This window comes from Oryx dammah, unplaced genomic scaffold (genome assembly GCF_014754425.2).
Source record: "Oryx dammah isolate SB20612 unplaced genomic scaffold, SCBI_Odam_1.1 HiC_scaffold_12, whole genome shotgun sequence".
NCBI classification, from domain to species: Eukaryota; Metazoa; Chordata; class Mammalia; order Artiodactyla; family Bovidae; genus Oryx; species Oryx dammah.
The window spans coordinates 29,133,424-29,150,925 of NW_024070196.1; positions in this window are offsets into that span (position 1 = coordinate 29,133,424).

The following is a 17,502-nucleotide window of genomic DNA, read 5'->3' on the forward strand; positions in this document are numbered from 1 at the left end:
TCCAAGGTCAAGGCACCGCATGGTCATGTTTTGTGGGGAGGGCCCTCTCATGGTTCATAGTACACATCTTCACACTGTGTGCTCATATGGTGGAAGGGTGCTAAGGAATCTCTCTGGAGCCTCACTTACAAGGCACTAATCTTGGTCAGAAGGGTTCCACCCCTATGACATAAGCACCTCCCAAAGGTCCAACCTCCTAATGCCATAATATTGGGTGCTGAGATTCCAGCATGTGAATTTTGGAGGAACACATTCAGACCATAGCAAATTCCAACATGGAATGTCTGATGTTTCCTCATGATCAGGCTCAGGAAATTTATTCTTGGCAAGAATTCCACAGAGACAATGCCATGCTCTTCTCAGTGCAGCACACTGAGATACATAACACTGAGTATAAAAGATGTTGTTGTTCAGTCGCTAAGTCATGTCCGATTCTTTGCAACCCCATGGATTGCAGCACACCAGGCTTCCCTGTTCTTCACTATCTCCCAGAGTTTGTGCAAACTCATGTCCATTGAGTTGGTGATGCCATACAACCTTCTAATCCTCTGTTGCCCTCTTCTCCTCCTACTTCAATCTTTCCCAGCATCAGGGTCCTTTCCAGTGAATCAGCTCTTCACATCAGGTGGCCAAAGTATTGGAGCTTCAGCTTCAACATCAGTCCTTCCAGTGAATATGCAGGGTTGATTTCCTGTAGAATTGAGTGATTTCCTTGCTATCTGAGGAACTCTCAAGAGAGTCTTCTCCAGCACTATAATCCAAAAGCATCAATTCTTCAGTGCTCAGCCTTCTTTATGGTTCAACTCTCACATCTGCACACAACTACTGGAAAAACCATAGCTTTGAATATATGGATTTTTATTGGCAAAATGATGTCTCTATTTTTAATACACTGTCTAGGTTTGTCGGCTTTTCTTCCAAGGAGCAAGAGACTTAATTTCATGGTGTAAAAGTGTAAAAGATATGTAACATCAATCCACACAACACTGGTGATGTTAACCTTGGTCACTTATTCATATTGATATCTGCCAAGTTTCTCCCCTTCTTTTCTCTTTGTAATTGTTTGATATTTTATGAAGAGCTATTCCTAGATTATATTAAAATACCCTGTTCCTCATGGAATCTTCACCCTTCAGCCTTAGCTGATTTCCTATTTCAGCCAAAATCAACCAAATCTGTTCAGGCTTCCAAATCACAGTTCTCTATTTATATTATTCATGCTACATTTATTAGTTGGCATTCTACAAGAAAGACAAGCTTTCTCTTTTAATTTATTTATGTGTATGTATGGATTCATGGATTCCTGATATATTCAATGAGTTGTAATCTATTAACCCTTTTTTAATGCTAAGATTGTCCCTGATTTGGCCAGTGGAAGCCCCCGCATCCTTCTGAGATGTCCCCATCACTCACTGAGTATTTCCTCATTTTCCAACACAAGATGTTTCAAGTCATGCCCCCATCTTGGAATCAGCCATTGGCCATTTCTCCATGGATCCCTAGCTTCTTTTATTGTAGGATGGTTACTTAGATACCAGTATCTGGTTGTTCATCATACTCATAGTTTCTAGATGCCATTGCTTCTAAGTCATTTCAGTTGACAGAGCTAGGAGGTACGTATATGTGTATTTATGGACACACATACTTATATATCTTACTTATATATCTATATTGAGAAAGAGACCAAGTGAATCAACACTCGGGAGTTCTTTCTAGACTCTCCCCTTTCTGTGCTCATTAATTCCTTCTCCAGCAGTGAGAAACTTGACTTCTACTATCCTCATTATATTTACTTACATGCACAATTAATTTACTAATTTGCTCAGTATAATTGACCCACCCCCACCATGCTGGCCAGTTCTGCCTACCACCTCCACACCATGCCCTCTCTGCAATATTTTCAGCTGCTGGCCCACCAGCCTATACCTCCCCAACCCCAGCCCTTACTTCTGCATGGTTCTCCAAGCCCTCTCACTGATTTCAACTGTCATGCTGTCTCCTCCACATGGAAGGAAAAATGATGGAGACAGGGCTGCAATAGCAACCTCAACCACCAGGGTTTATTCTCACTCAAAAGCCAGAGTGATTTTAACAAAATGTAAGTCTAATCATGTCCATTATGCACACAGTACCTATGGTGACTCTCCATTTCATTCAGTGTAAAAACCAAAGCTCTGACAATGGCCTGGAATGTCCAACATGATCTGGCACTTTACTGCTTTGAATTTACCTCCTACCATTTTCCCTCTCACTCACTCTGCTTCAGCAACAGTGCTCTTGCTATTCCTCAAAAATGCCTGACATGCTCTTGCCTTAGAGCTTTTGTCCACACATTCCTCTTTACCTAGAATAATTCTCCCCATAGAGCTACACAGCTAACTGCCTTATCTCCTTTAAGACTTGGCTCAAATGTTACCTCAATAAAGCCCACCCTATCTATCCTTTAAAAAACCCAACTCTTCCAAGTACACAGAATTCTCCTCTTCCCTTATTTTTCGACTCTATATTTTCCTTTGCATTTACCATCTTTCAACATACTGTAAAATTTAGTTAAGTATCATGCTTATCATTTATTATCTGTCCCCCTCTTTCTCACCATCTCCACTATATCATAAAATTCTTTAGGGCAAGGATTTTATTTTTTACTGATGCACCCCCAAGCACCTAGAATATTATCTGGCACATAGGAAAAAAAGCTCAATAGATAGTTATTCAACAACTATCTATTGTTGAATAACTGAATTAATTAATGGGTTAATATGAGATTATCTCCATCTTATTTGAGGAACCCGCATCTCAGAAAAGCCAAAAGAATTTTTCCAGGACTCACAAAAGCTAAAATAAATTGCCCAAGTTCACATAACATTAAGTCATTCTTGAAATTCTATCCCCAAATAGTTTAACTTCTAAAACATTTGGCATTTTAATAAAATTGACTAATTTGATTGGCTGAGAATGGGCACCTCCAAGGTATCTAACTTAGAACAAAAAAATTCTGAAAAATTGTGATTACTTATTGTGTATTAGTTATTAGCATTTCCTCAAAAAGAAAATCTTAGTTTTGTTACATGTAAGGAGCAGAGTCATAAAGAGGTTCTTGAGAAGCTGGTGACATCTGAGAATCACTGAGATCTTCAACATGATTTATTCTATACTTTCTAATTCTACTTCCCTTATTGGGCCAGGCCAGAATTTATATTAATGAAGCACTCCACTAAGGATAAATGACTGTCCATCTTCCTTTATAAAGAAAGATAATCCCAGAGTAAATGAGTTTTATACATAAAGATGTTCATGATGGCATTGTTTATTATAATAAAATAGCAAAAACAACCGAACGTCTACCATATGGGAATGGTTAAGCAAACTGTGGTATACGCTTTTGTCAGTAATTGAATTTGTACTTGCGGTCTTCCAATCAAACTCAATGACAGATTTACCGGGATTAAATTATAATGACAAATAACATACATTGAAGCACTTACTACATGCCAGGCAACGTTTCAAATAATTTATATGCATTATCTCTTTTAACTCTCATACGAACTCTGTGAGACAAGTACTGCTGCTGCTGCTAAGTCTCTTTAGTCGTGTCTGACTCTGTGTGACCCCATCGACGGCAGCCCACCAGGCTCTGCCGTCCCTGGGATTCTCCAGGCAAGAACACTGGAGTGGGTTGCCATTTCCTTCTCCTATTACTATCATTTACACTATTTTACAGATGAGGAATCTGGGGCTCAGGAAGGCTGAGTCAAGGAGTAACAAATGAGGGAAATGGCCTCTCCATCATGCTAGAAAGGGAGAGACAGACACTATGGCTCTTACTCTGCTCCCTCCCCTTTATTAATCTAGGTCTTTAATCTAGGTCTAATCAGGAGAAGGGCTTCCCTGGTGGCTCAGAGGTTAAAGCGTCTGCCTCAAATGTGGGAGACCCGGATTCGATCCCTGGGTCGGGAAGATCCCCTGGAGAAGGAAGTGGCAACCCACTCCAGTATTCTTGCCTGGAGAATCCCAAGGATGGAGAAGCCTGGTAGGCTACAGTCCACGGGGTCGCAAGAGTCGGACACGACTGAGCGACTACACTGAATCAGGAGAAAGAGCACATGTAGTGATTTAATAGGAATGTTTAATATAAAGAACTACTAACTACATCAGCAGATTGGAGTAAAAGGGAAGTGGCCACAAAGAAGTAAAAGGAACTCTAAAGGATATGGAATTAAGGAGGAGCTACAACCTCCAGGGCTAAGACACAGTACCTAAGGAACAATCTCAGCCTCTCCTCAAACAAGGCTGAAATCCAGACTTCACTGGAGAGAGCACAGACACAGAATGAATGGTAGAGAAATAGCGATGGTGTCATGTTGACCAAACATGCTGGAAATCTGCTTTTTTGGAACGTGCAGGAAATTCCTTCTCCAGTGCGTTGGGAAAGGTCTTCACAGGTAGATGTCTCACTAGAGGCATTTCACTACAAAACCACCTAAGAAGAGATGAAAGAGTAACATGCAGGTCACTGGGTACAGCTGGCTACCATGTATGACAGATGCTGCTCAGAGCCAAGTGCTGGAGAAACCACATCACTCCAGGAACCTACCTAGGGAGCAAAGGCCAGGCTGGAAAGCAAAATTCTTTCCTCCTGCAATGTCTCTCAAGCATTGTTTACTTACAAAGCTTAACATGGTGCCACCTGGTAAAGAAAAAAACATTTAAAGGGCTCATAGGTGGCTCAGTGGTAAAGAATCTGCCTGACAATGCAGGAGACTCAAGAGATGCAGATTCGATCCCTAGGTCAGAAGATCCCCTGGAGAAGGAAATGGCAATCCACTCCAGTACTCTTGCTTGGGAAATCCCATTGTCAGAGATCACAAAGAGTAGGACGCAAATGAGCACACACTACTACCTACTCTCTCAGAGTAGACAATGAAAGACAAATTTGCAACTGTGAGGCAATAAATTGGTAATTGACACGCCCTCCAAGGCAGGAACATCACTTATTCTTGTTGACTTTGGTTCCAGGAAAGTTCTGCTGCTGCTGCTGCTAAGTTGTTTCAGTCGTGTCCGACTCTGTGCGACCCCATAGACGGCAGCCCACCAGGCTTCCCCATCCTTGGGATTCTCCAGGCAAGAACACTGGAGTGGGTTGCCATTTCCTTCTCCAATGCATGAAAGTGAAAAGTGAAAGTGAAGTCGCTCAGTCGTGTCTGAATAGTAGCAACCCCATGGACTGCAGCCTACCAGGCTTCTCCGCCCATGGGATTTTCCAGGCAAGAGTACTGGAGTGGGGTGCCATTGCCTTCTCCGCAGGAAAGTTCAGTGTAGTAATAATTATCTTCAACAAAAGTGTATAGCTTATTGATGTAAATTCTTCCAAGAATGCAAAAGATTGGTGAAAGGGTTGTGGAGCCTTCCAGATCCAGAGACCTACTATGAAGAGTATCTGCTGAAGCCACGTGCCTCATCTGATTCAGTGCAGAGCAAGAAAAGCCATGCTGAGATAAGCTACAACTGCTCCCACCCTCTGAAGACAACTTGCTGCCTATAGATTTCATACCCCTGCCTTACTAATTTGGGAACATGCTCAAAGCTGACTCTATGTGTATGTTGTGGTCTCCTCCACCAAGTCGTGTCCTTTCTGAAATGCCTCTGCACTCCATGGATGTTAAGCAACCACCAAAAATGTTATTAAGAAAGAATCCATGGTAAAACAGGGGGAAAAAGCTTATGTTATAATTCACATGGAAAAAAAGAAGGGTACAATACTGTGATATGCAAAACAAGCAAAGCTGTGTAGGAAAGAAGGGAATACCCACCCAACCAGTCACTGTCTCTGGGTAGAATCAGGGTAATTTTTCTCTTTTTCCTATTATTCCTATTATTTTCCTATTATTCCTATATACTCTTATTCCTATTATTCCTTTCTTATTATGCCTATATTTTACAAATTTTACTATAGTGAACATGTACTGGTTATAAATTTGGGACAAAATTATTTATATACCAATAACAACAACAAAATATATATGTATATATCTTGAAGTATTAAGTTGAGCCAAGGTTTGGGATCTAGAATTTGACAAATAGAGTTCTCTACTGAGTCTTTGAACTAGTTTTCTACAGTTTACCCAAGATAAGATGACTGGAACTCGATAGCAGTTTGAACAACTGAGATTAGACAAATTATCTACCCTGGATGAGCTAGAAAAGGGCTGTATATATACAAAATAAAATGGATCACACTTTCTGAAACTCAAGTTATTGAGACATACATATATCTGAATAAGACATGAGAAAACCCACTATAAAGAATTAGCCAGCCAAAGACTGAAATTCAGCCAAATCTAAGTAAAACTAGCAGAATTTGAAATGTCAGCAACTTTCTCATCCAAGAACCAGGCAAGTCAATCTCCTTAGAGTTGTAACAGCAATTTGGAGGAATCCCCTAAACACAGAACCCTGTTTAGACCTCTAGTCCTGGAAATTTTTATTAAATGTCCCATTACAAAGCAGTAATTTCCCCTAAATTATACATACTAAGTTGCTCCAGTCATGTCTTGAGTCTTTGTGACCCCACAGACTATAGTCCGCCAGGCTCCGCTGTCCATGAGATTCTCCAGGCGGGAATGCTGGAGTGGGTTGCCATGCCCCTAAGGGATCTTCCCAACCCAGGAATCAAACTTACCTGTCTTTAAGTCTCCTGCACTGGTAGGAGGGTTCTTTAACACTCAGTGCCACCTGGAAAGCATCCCCTCACCCCCAATCATAATTCCTACTATCAAATAAGACCTCTGTAGTTCTAAACTCTTAGGACACCCTCACAATTCCCTTACAAAAACCTGGGCAGCAATGCCTCTCTTCCAATCCCGTAACGACTTTTAAGGGAAAAAAAAAAAACAAAAACTGGATAGGATGTAAGAAATTCAAATAGCAAATATTATAAAATGATAGAAATAGCATTGACCTGTTCATTACCTGTGGACAGCCCTGCCCAGCCTGTCACTGTCACTGGGGAAAGATGATCTGAAGGGACCATTTAAATGAAACCTGCTAGGAGGCAAAGGATGACTTCATGACATCTGAGAATCCCTTCCAGTTCTGGAACTCCATAACTGGCAGAGATCTGGTATACAAGGAACATGTTAGAAAGAAGGATTAATCCTATAACAGAATGAAGAAAGGAAGACAAGTTGAAGCTATGAAGGAAGAGGGATGCTAATGAGGGTAACCACAGTTTGCCAAGGAATCCTTGATTTTAGCACTGGAAGTCCCACATCCCCACAATCATGGGCAAACCAGAATGTCTGGTTACCCTACTTGATCTGACAAAGATGAGCTTCTTTGGGTTTCCATGCAAATTAAAAGCTCTAGTTAACTAAACCTCATGAACACCTTGCTAGGAGAAACTTTCAGCTAATGACACTAATTTCTGCCCCTTCCACCCAACTCCCTTTAAGCATATTCTCACTATTATCCACACAAGACCTGGTCTCTGTGATTGCTTTCAATTGGAGATCAGGAGGAGCTGTATGTGGTTAAATCCTGAGTCCTGCTGGAAACATGGGCAAAAAAGCTTATTCCTTCCTTTGGGTGGTGCTGGTTTAGTCACTTAGTTGTGTCCAACTCTTTGTAACCCCATGGACTTTAGCCCACCAGTCTCCTCTGTCCATGGAATTCTCCAGGCAAGAATACTGGAGTGGGTTTCCATTTCCTTCTCCAGAGGATCTTCCCAACTCAGGGATCGAACTCACGTCTCCTGTATTGGCAGGTGGGTTTTTTTTTTTACCACTGAGCCACCTGGGAAGCCATTATTTCCTTCACTAGCTATAAAAGGCCTCCAGGAGAACAGAGGCCTCTTGTTTGGTGGCTTCTCTGACTGCATGAGAAATGTACTGCTTAAACCCTAACAGACTCAGAGACCCGCAAAGTTCAGTTTTTGATGAGCACTCCTTTCAGGAAGCACAGTTCAACAAGCCAAATTATTTAATAATCAATTATATTATTTATGTGCTTCCTTTTTAAAAGCAATAAAGAGTATCTACATACATGATCTGTACAGTACTTTCCTTTTCCCATGCTTCTCTCATCTACTTCCTTTTGATGTTTAAATCTTTCCACCAGCCTCTGTGATCCCCAGAAAACATCCTCCTCCATCCCCAGACTATGTGGTTTTCTTTCCTTTTTCTCCTCCTACTCTTAGCATATTAGCCTATCTCCCATAAAGACAGAGCTTTTTCATAAACAGGTGGGAGGAGGGGAGAAATTAGGTTGGTAATCACAGGATTCTTTTTGGCAACCCAGGAAAGATAGGAAGCTTAAGAACATTCCTATGTTAATTATTTTTGTTCCATGGCACTCCTAATGTTGATAAGTATCTGACATAGATCTCAAAGCATGCTGTGCTGAAAAGGACTGTAGAATTCATGAATGTAATCTCCTACTTTCAACAAATGAGAAAACTAACAAGATATTAAATAATTTGCACAAGGTCCCCAAATGTCCTTTTCATTGCTCTGTGCTGTATGTGTTTAAATCCTGTGACTCATGGTTATCAAAAGGAATACTGTCAATGCCCTCCAGCCGGAGACCACCAGAAATACACCTATAGTTGAATATGTTAGGATTATAGGGAAAACACACCCAGAGGAACCACAGGGAATCTCATAAGAAAGTGTTAAAAAGGATTTACAGAATTCAGGCTCTATTAGATAATTTGGGAGAGGGATTAAGGAAGTAGGCTATCCTCTGGATTGGATGCTATCAGGAAGCGGGAGTACTTCTATGACTATCTTAATAAATCTTATCTAGAGAGAGGGACCAGGACTTCCCTGGTTGTATGGTGGTTTAGATTCTGCGATTCCACTGCTAGAGCTGTGGGCTCTATCCCTGGTTGGGGAGTTTTGCATGCTGCGCGGTACAGCACTCTGCCACTCCAAAAAAGAAGGAAGACTAGAGCCAGGTTGAAACTGTAATTGCTAAAGAATCCACAGTCACTCACATTAGCCAGGATAAAGAAATGTTTGGTTATGTTTGTGGATTGGACAATGTCCATATTTTGTCTGTGTTCAAGCATGGTTACACAGTAGTCTTGTTGTTGTTGCTTTCTTTAATCCTCTACAGTCACAGCGTGGCCTTGTCTGAAGTTGATGGTTTGAGAAATTGTTTAACACGAAAGCACTAAGACCCCTTGGTGTCTGTCCAGCTCCTGGATGTTGACTGCTTTCCTCTTTCACATAAACAACAAAAGTGTTCCAATCAGTACTTTTAATGTGCCAGGAAAGTTTTCATCTTCATCACCAACCCAGGAGATAGCTATATAATTCTAATTTTCAGATGAAGAAATGAAGTCTTGGTGAGGCTTCTCCTTTGCCAACGTCACAGAGCTAGTAAATGGTAGTGCTGGGCCTCAAAACTAGGCAGGCTCTCTCCAGGGACTGTACTCTGCCCTGCTCTGTGATGTTACCAAATGTACACCAGAATATTGTTGGTAGCAAGGGATGGGGTTGGGGGAGAGTAGCAGTTAATCCATGGAGATATGGGACATTGTTGCAGTAAATACAATGTGGGGAATAAAGTATCAGGAATCATAGGCTGCAATGAATGACTGGATCATGAGACACTCAAGATGGAAGAAGAGAAAATGTGACAGAAAAAAGCTGTGACATTTTGACCATAAAACCTTTGGGAATAGTCTAATAAAAGGAAAGCTGACTTATTGTTCCATAACTGAAGAATGACTTTTACGATTTAGAATATTATTTTAAACTTTACTCTCTGTTTTCAGTGTGAATTTAAATCGACTAAACAAAGAAGGAAAGAAAATCAGTAGCAACTCCTCTGGCAGAGTCAGTCAGAGTATCTCAAGTGTAGTCAAATGGCAAAGCAAAATTGTTCAGGGCTTTGTGATGAAAGCTGCAAGCACCTGGCAGTACCAACGACTTAATCATAATGATTAGGGGAGAAATATGGTTATTAATAGCCTTATAAGTGCATTCATCTTTCAGAATCACCTTACAGAGTGAAATGACAGAATGAAACTCAAATTAACAGACAAAACCCCCTATTCCACGGTCCCCCCATACACCCCCAGCTCCTCTTGACTTTAGTGGGTGTCCTGGACACAGAGAAATAACAGGAGCAGGGTATTTATCTATTCCTAGTATTCAAAAGAATTCTTCTCTGCAAATTTCAAGGCAGCCAAGATCCTAATGTTACAGCAGCACCACATTCTGAGCTCACCTTAACAGATCCAAGCACTGAGAGGCAATATGCACTCCTTTACCAAACTAAACAAAAACAGAGTTCGTTCAGGTGTGCAGTGGGAGGTGCGAGGGAGGTGGTTTGATACAAAGAAAAAAAAAAAGGAGTGGAAAAGCTTACTCTTCAGCTCTCATAGCCTTTTCACCAATCTGTTCTTATTGCAGATTCACGCCTGCAGGTACTGAAGAAGGTATTCATAGGGCCTGAACTCCATCTTAGGCCTGTTCGTGCTGATTATGCTCAGCCACCTTTCCAATGGACTCTGAACTCTGTTTAGTGCCTATGAAAACAACAACAGAAGGATAAGACCCCCTCCAGACAGGGGAACCTTGAAGATCGTATCTAGGTTACTCACCGCCTAAGAGAAAACATACACTAATCACCCCTTCCTCCAGACAGGCCATAAATTTTTCTGTATCTTTCGGAGTGTAACCTTGGGTTTATTGATTATTGGCTAATTGTTTGACTGTTTGAGCACATGAGCACATAGCACGTGAATGATGGGATTATTGGGATCATATATTCCTTAGTTTATGTAAGTCTCAAGGAATTTGGAGTGGTGGGTTCAGACACATACACATGGGGTATAAAAGATTTTCACAAATGCTGGTCAGGGTCCTTGGCTAAGAAGAGACTCTGCCTTGGGCCTGCCACTGTAATAAACTGCACTCTACTATCTGCATTGTCCTTCTGAGTGAGTTTGTTTCCCGGAACGTGTGGCTACAACAGTACCATTCAACAACCTGCAGTGCCTCAACTGTGCTAGGCTCTAGGAATGAAGAGTCAGGTAAGACTCAAGGCTGACTGGTTCTATGAAGACCTACAACACCAAGAAATAATACACAAAAAAAGAAATAATACAAAGAAATAATATCAAAAATATCTAGTTTTCATCATAGGAGATTGGGATGCAAAAATAGGAAGTCAAAAGACACCCAGAATAACAGGAAAGTTTGGCCTTGGAGTACAAAATGAAGCAGAACAAAGGCCAATTTTGTCAAAAGAACACACTGACCATAGCAAACACCCTTTTCCAACAACACAAGAGATGACTCTACACATGGACATCACCAAATGGCCAACATCAAAATCAGACAGATTATATTCTTTGCAGCCAAAGATGGAGAAGCTCTATATAGTCAGCAAAAACAAGACCTGGGGCTAATTGTGGCTCAGATCATGAACTCCTTATCACAAAACTCAGGCTTAAATTGAAGAAAGTAGGGAAAACCACTAACCATTCAGGTATGACCTAAATCAAATCCCTTATGATTATACAGTTGAGGTGACAAATAGATTCAAGTGATTAGATATGGTAGATGAGAGCCTGAAGAACTATGGATGGAAGTTTGTAACACTGTACAGGAGGCAGTGACCAAAACCACCCCAAAGACAAAGAAATGCAAGAAGGCAAAGTACTTGTCCAAGGAGTCTCTACAAATAGCTGAGGAAAGAAGAGAAGCAAAATGCAAGGGAGAAAGGGAAAGATAAACCCAACTGAATGCAAAGTTCCAGAGAATAGCAAGGAGAGATAAGAAAGTCTTCTTAAATAACAATGCAAAGAAATAAAGGAAAACAACAGAATGGGAAAGACTAGAGATTTCTTCAAGAAAATTGGAGATATCATGCAAGGATGGGCATGATAAAGGACAGAAATGGTAAGGACCTAACAGAAGCAGAAGATATTAAGAAGAGGTGGCAAGAATACACAGAGGAACTATTAAAAAATAATAATAATAAAAAGTCTTAATGACCTGGACAACCACAATGGTGTGATCACTCATCAAGAGCCAGACATCCTGGAATGAGAAGTCAAGTGGGCCTTAGGAAGCATTACTACAAACAAAGCTAGCAGAGATGATAGAATCCCAACTGAGCTGTTTCAAATCCTAAAAGATGACGCTATTAAAGTGCTGTACTCAAGATGTCAGCAAACTTGGAAAACTCAGCAGTGGCCAAAGGACTAAAAAAGGCCTGGTTTCATTCTAATCCCAAAGATGGGCAATGCCAAACAATGTTCAAACTATCGTACAATTGTGCTAATTTCACATGCTAGCAAGGTTATGTTCAAAATCCTTCAAGCTGGGCTTCAGCAGTACATGAACCAAGAACTTCCAGATGTACAAGCTAGATTTAGAAAAGGCAGAGAAACCAAAGATCAAATAGCCAACCTTCATTGGATCATGGGGAGGGTAAGGGAGTCCCAGAGAAACATCTATTTTTGCTTCAATTTTATGCTAAAGCCTTTGACTGTGTGGATCACAACAAACTGAAAAATTCTTAAAGAGATGGGAATACCAGACCACCTTACCTCTCTCCTGAGAAATACGTATGCATGTCAAGAAGCAACAGTTAGAACTAGATATGGAAAAACTGACTGGTTCAAAATTGGGAAAGAAGTACAACAAAGCTGTATTGTCACCCTGATTATTTAACTCAAATGCTGGGTTGGATGAATCACAAGCTGGAATCAAGATTTCCAAGAGAAATAACAACTTCAGATACATAGACAATACCACTCAAATGGCAGAAAGTGAAAAGGAACTAAAGAGACTCTGGATGAAGATGAAAGAGGAGGGTGAAAAAAACTGGCTTGAAACTCAATATTCAAAAAACTAAGATCGAGGCTTCCAGTCCCATCACTTCATGGCAAATAGAAGGGGAAAAAGTGGAAGCAGTGACAGATTTTCTTTTCTTGGGCTCCAAAATCGCTGCAGGTGGTGACTGCAGCCATGGAATTAAGACACTTGCTCCTTGGAGGGGCTTCCTTGGTGGCGCTAGTGGTAAAAAACCTGACGGCCAATTCAGGAGACATAAGAGATGCTGATTCGATCCCTGCATTGGGAAGATCACCTGAAGGAGGGCATGGTGACTCACTCTAGTATTCTTGCCTGGAGAATCCCATGGACAGAGAAGCCTGGTGGGCTATGATCCATAGCGTCGCAAAGAGTTGGATGTGACTGAAGTGACTTAATCCTTACACATGCACGCTCCTTGAAAGCAAAGTTATGACAACCTAGACAGTGTATTAAAAAGCAGAAACATCACTTTGCCAACAAAGGTCCATATAGTCAAAGCTATGCTTTTTTCAGTAGTCATGTATGGATGTGAGAGTTGGATATAAAGAAGGCTGAGTGTCAAAGAACCAATGCTTTCAAACTGTGATGCTGCAGAAGACTCTTGAGTCCCTTGGACAGCAAGAAGATCAAACCAGTCAATCCTAAAGGAAATCAACCCTGAATATTCATTGGAAGAACTAACTGTGAAACTCCAGTACTTGGGCCACCTGATGCAAAGAGTCGACTCATTGGAAAAGATCTTGATGCTGGGAAAGATTGAATGTGAAAGGAGAAGGCGGGGGCAGAGGATGAGATGGTTAGATAGCATCACTGACTTAATGAACATGAATTTGAGCAAAATCCTTGAGCTAGTGGAAGACAGAGGTGCCTAGCGTGCTACAGTCCATGGGGTTGCAAAGAGTTGGACATGACTTAATTACTGAAAAATAACAACCCTGCTTCCTGAAAATTCCACTTAGATTGTATGTTGTTAGATTTTCCTTTTTACCACACCCTTTTTATCAGTACTTGATAGATGTTTCTTACTGATTACAACTATAATGATGATATTGGCAATGATGACAATGATAAGCACAGCGGACAAGTGTAAGAAGCAAATATGAAAAGAACCTGTCTCAAAGACACTTTTATTCATCTGCTTTTATTCATTCATTCAGAAAGTATTTACTGAGCAATTATTTTGTGATTCCAACATTGCCCAGGGCACTGTGAGAGGTGCAAAAAAGGTTTCCACTCCCAGGAAGGCCTGGTGATCCTTTTAGCTCAGTCCAGAGTAGGTAGAAACCCCCAGGGCAGCTTTTGGTTTCTCCAGGCCTCAGAATGACTGATGGTCAATGGAGATTTGGCCTTGCCACTTCAATTTCCATCACACCTCTAGAGTGGGTTGCAAATTGACCCAGGGAAGTAGTATAGGGGACAAATAACAACAAATAGAGTCAACCTACTCATTCTCTGGGCAACAATACCAGAGAAAGCATTGAACATCCCACATTTTCAAGGCATTGCATTTAAGACAAAGCTACCCCTTTGGCCATAGCAGGACAGCAGCCCAGAAAAACCACGTGAGCTCATGCCTGCAGCTTACTTTCTCCAGCACAAAGCCTTAGGAAAGATGTATCTGGAAGGGAAGTCACTAGACTACGCCATTGATTGAAGTAACCAGTTTCACTTTGTTACGTAGTTAGAATAGGAAACAGGAGTCCAGAATGGCAGTGGCTAAAAGATAAGGAAGGGAAAAGTCCGTGAAAACAGAACAAATGTCCAGGGACCGGAGTGAGGACCTCAGGTAGAACAAACACTCCTGGCAAGCCCAATTTACATAGGGCAGGCCCAGGGAGAGGAAAAGACATAAAAAGAGGAGCCAAAGGGGTCTCCCTCTCTCTCCCGTGTGCTGAGGCGCTCTTCTCTTCGCGTCTTTGGGTCGACATGGCCTCATGCCTTGAGGATGGATTTTCCTGCTGTTTTCTAAATAAAATAGAGCTGTAATATGGAGCTGTAACACTGATTTGTCTAAGAGCTATAACACTGTCTGTTCGAGACCTGAGAGCTATAACACGGTCTGTCCAAGACCCAAGCGCTGTGATACGACGAGGGCTTTAAAGTCCATCACTCCAAATCTTTGTTGTGACAAGACAGAACCGAGGAACATACACTCACCTGACAACTTCAAAGTGTGTCAGTGAGCACTGTTCAGGCACGGAGCTACAAAGTGAAGTGACGAAAACATGGATAATTTCTCAGATACTTTCCAGGTGCAAATAGCATTCACTGGCTGTGGGATGGATTCTCTGAAGATGCACATAGCTGCCTCTGCCCAAATAAGGACCATACCTTTGCCTGCCTCCCTGCCCCGTCCCCTCTATCTCCAACTTGAACAGCCTTGCAAAGGCATCTGCTTTTCTGGATTCCCAGACAGTCCACCTCATTCAAACTTCCCTGCACCCTTAGCCAGGCCCTGGATTCTACATCTGCTCCACTTTTCTCCATTCCAAACAACCGCTACATCTTCACATTAGCTATTGTAATGATTGGTGAACCACAAAGATGAGGGTGGATGAGGATAAAGATACACTTCTTTACATAGTGTACAGAAGAGAAGAGATGGTCCCAGGTTAAATCAAGGGTTCTTAGTCCCAGTAATTTTTTAGAAAGCAGATGAATCTCTGCTGATTGGGATCAGTACCTCAAGACTCTCCTTAGCAAGCCTCTTCTATCAATTAAAACAAGCCAACAGGAAAAGAAATCTCATGTGTTGAATACTTACTATTTGCCTGGCCCTCTGTTAGGTGCCTAATATTATCTATTTATCTTCATATTAGTCTGGCAGGTTTGATATTATTATCAATAATTTCTGCAAAACATTCCAGGGCCTAAAATAAGATAAAGGATTTGATCAAGGTTACCCAATTATTCAGTAAAAGAACTGAGCTTGGAGTCCAAGTCTATCTGATATCACAGCTTTCACTACATTCCTTAGGTGTTCATTCTGAAAATGTACAGCAGGGGGTTATGGGGGTGAGAGACTTTCCTTTAGTCCATAAAGTCCATAAAGTCATAAAGTCAACAAATCATACTTACCTCTCCTATAAACCTGACATGGGAGCAAATGGATTCTAAGTCCTTAGATTATCTAAGTACATCTGTGATTTTTGTTAAAGCAAAATAGCAATTACATACTTGAAATATTTATAAAATAAGTCAAATACATTTGAGGAAAAAAATAAAAGCATTGCAATTAAACAGATCTGCACACACTGCAGGGTGTTTTTCTAACAAAAGGAGTAAGGAATAATGCTGCTAATAAAAAAAATGATGATCATGTTTAAATGTTCTGATAACTCATTTCACAGTGTTCTGAGTGAAACTGTATATTAGTAATTTCAAATAAAGTCTTTGATGAAAGATTAAATATATCTTCTGCTCATTCTCCTCTGCAAAGCTAGTGATTCAAGTAGGCTAATTTGTACCCTTTCTTCTAGGAAAATGTTTTAAGTGATCTATAAATGTTGTTCTCCTATTCATATTGTAAGAGGAACCAAATGAATAATAATGAATAAGAATAAGGAGATATACTGATGTATTTCAAAGTAATGTCCCCACCATCACCACCACCACCACACACAGACACACATGCGCACACACACACACACACACACACACACACACATACACACACTTTGAATTCTCACTTGGGCTTCTAATAAGAAACAGGTAGATCTCACACTGCAAAATAAATATTCATTCAGGAAACTACACTAAATAGGAACTAACCTAAAACAATTTCCTAGTCACCTTTGGAAAGATTATCATGCTAATTAATAAAAAAGCAGGGTTTGGTTTTGTTTTCAGAAAGGAGGGGAGATCTAAAAGTGTACAATGTAGTATATATTTAGCTCTTGGGATTCCCTAGTGGCTCAGCTGGTAAAGAATCCACCTGCAATGCGGGAGACCTGGGTTTGATCCCTGGGTTGGGAAGATTCCCTGGAGAAGGGAACGGCTACCCACTCCAGTACTCTGGCCTGGAGAATTCCATGGACTGTGTATAGTCCATGGGGTCACAAAGAGTCGGACACAACTGAGCAACTTTCACTTTCACTTATAGCAAAAATAAAGATTGATTAAATTCTAAACTGAAAATTTTCTCTTTGACACTTCAAACCAACAATGTACAGTATTGGTAGTACTTCTAAGCTGTCAGTGTGGGAAACACAAGCCAATCCATTTTAGTCTCTTTTGGGATGTAGGACACATAGTGACAGATCAAAACAATCACATGCTGTGAAATGGTCTACCTAAATGAACAAACCTACACTTTGCAAACATATCAGATTGGTCATTTTTTTTTAACTCCTGTTTATAGGAAAATATTGGAAATAAAGAGCTTTCCTGGTGGTTCAAACGGTAAAGAATCTGCCTGCAAATGCAGGTGACTCGGGTTCAGTCCCTGGATTGAGACGATCACCTGGAGAAAGGAATGGCAACCTACTCTAGTATTCTTGCCTGCAGAACTCCATGGACAGAGGATACAGTCCACACGGTCTTAAAGAGTTGGACACGACTGAAGCAACTTAGCAGGCAGGTAGCATTGGATATAAAACCTTTGGCTACAGAGCTATGCTGAAGTTTTCTAATGCAAAGCAAATGGGTATAGTACTAATCAGTCTCTGTA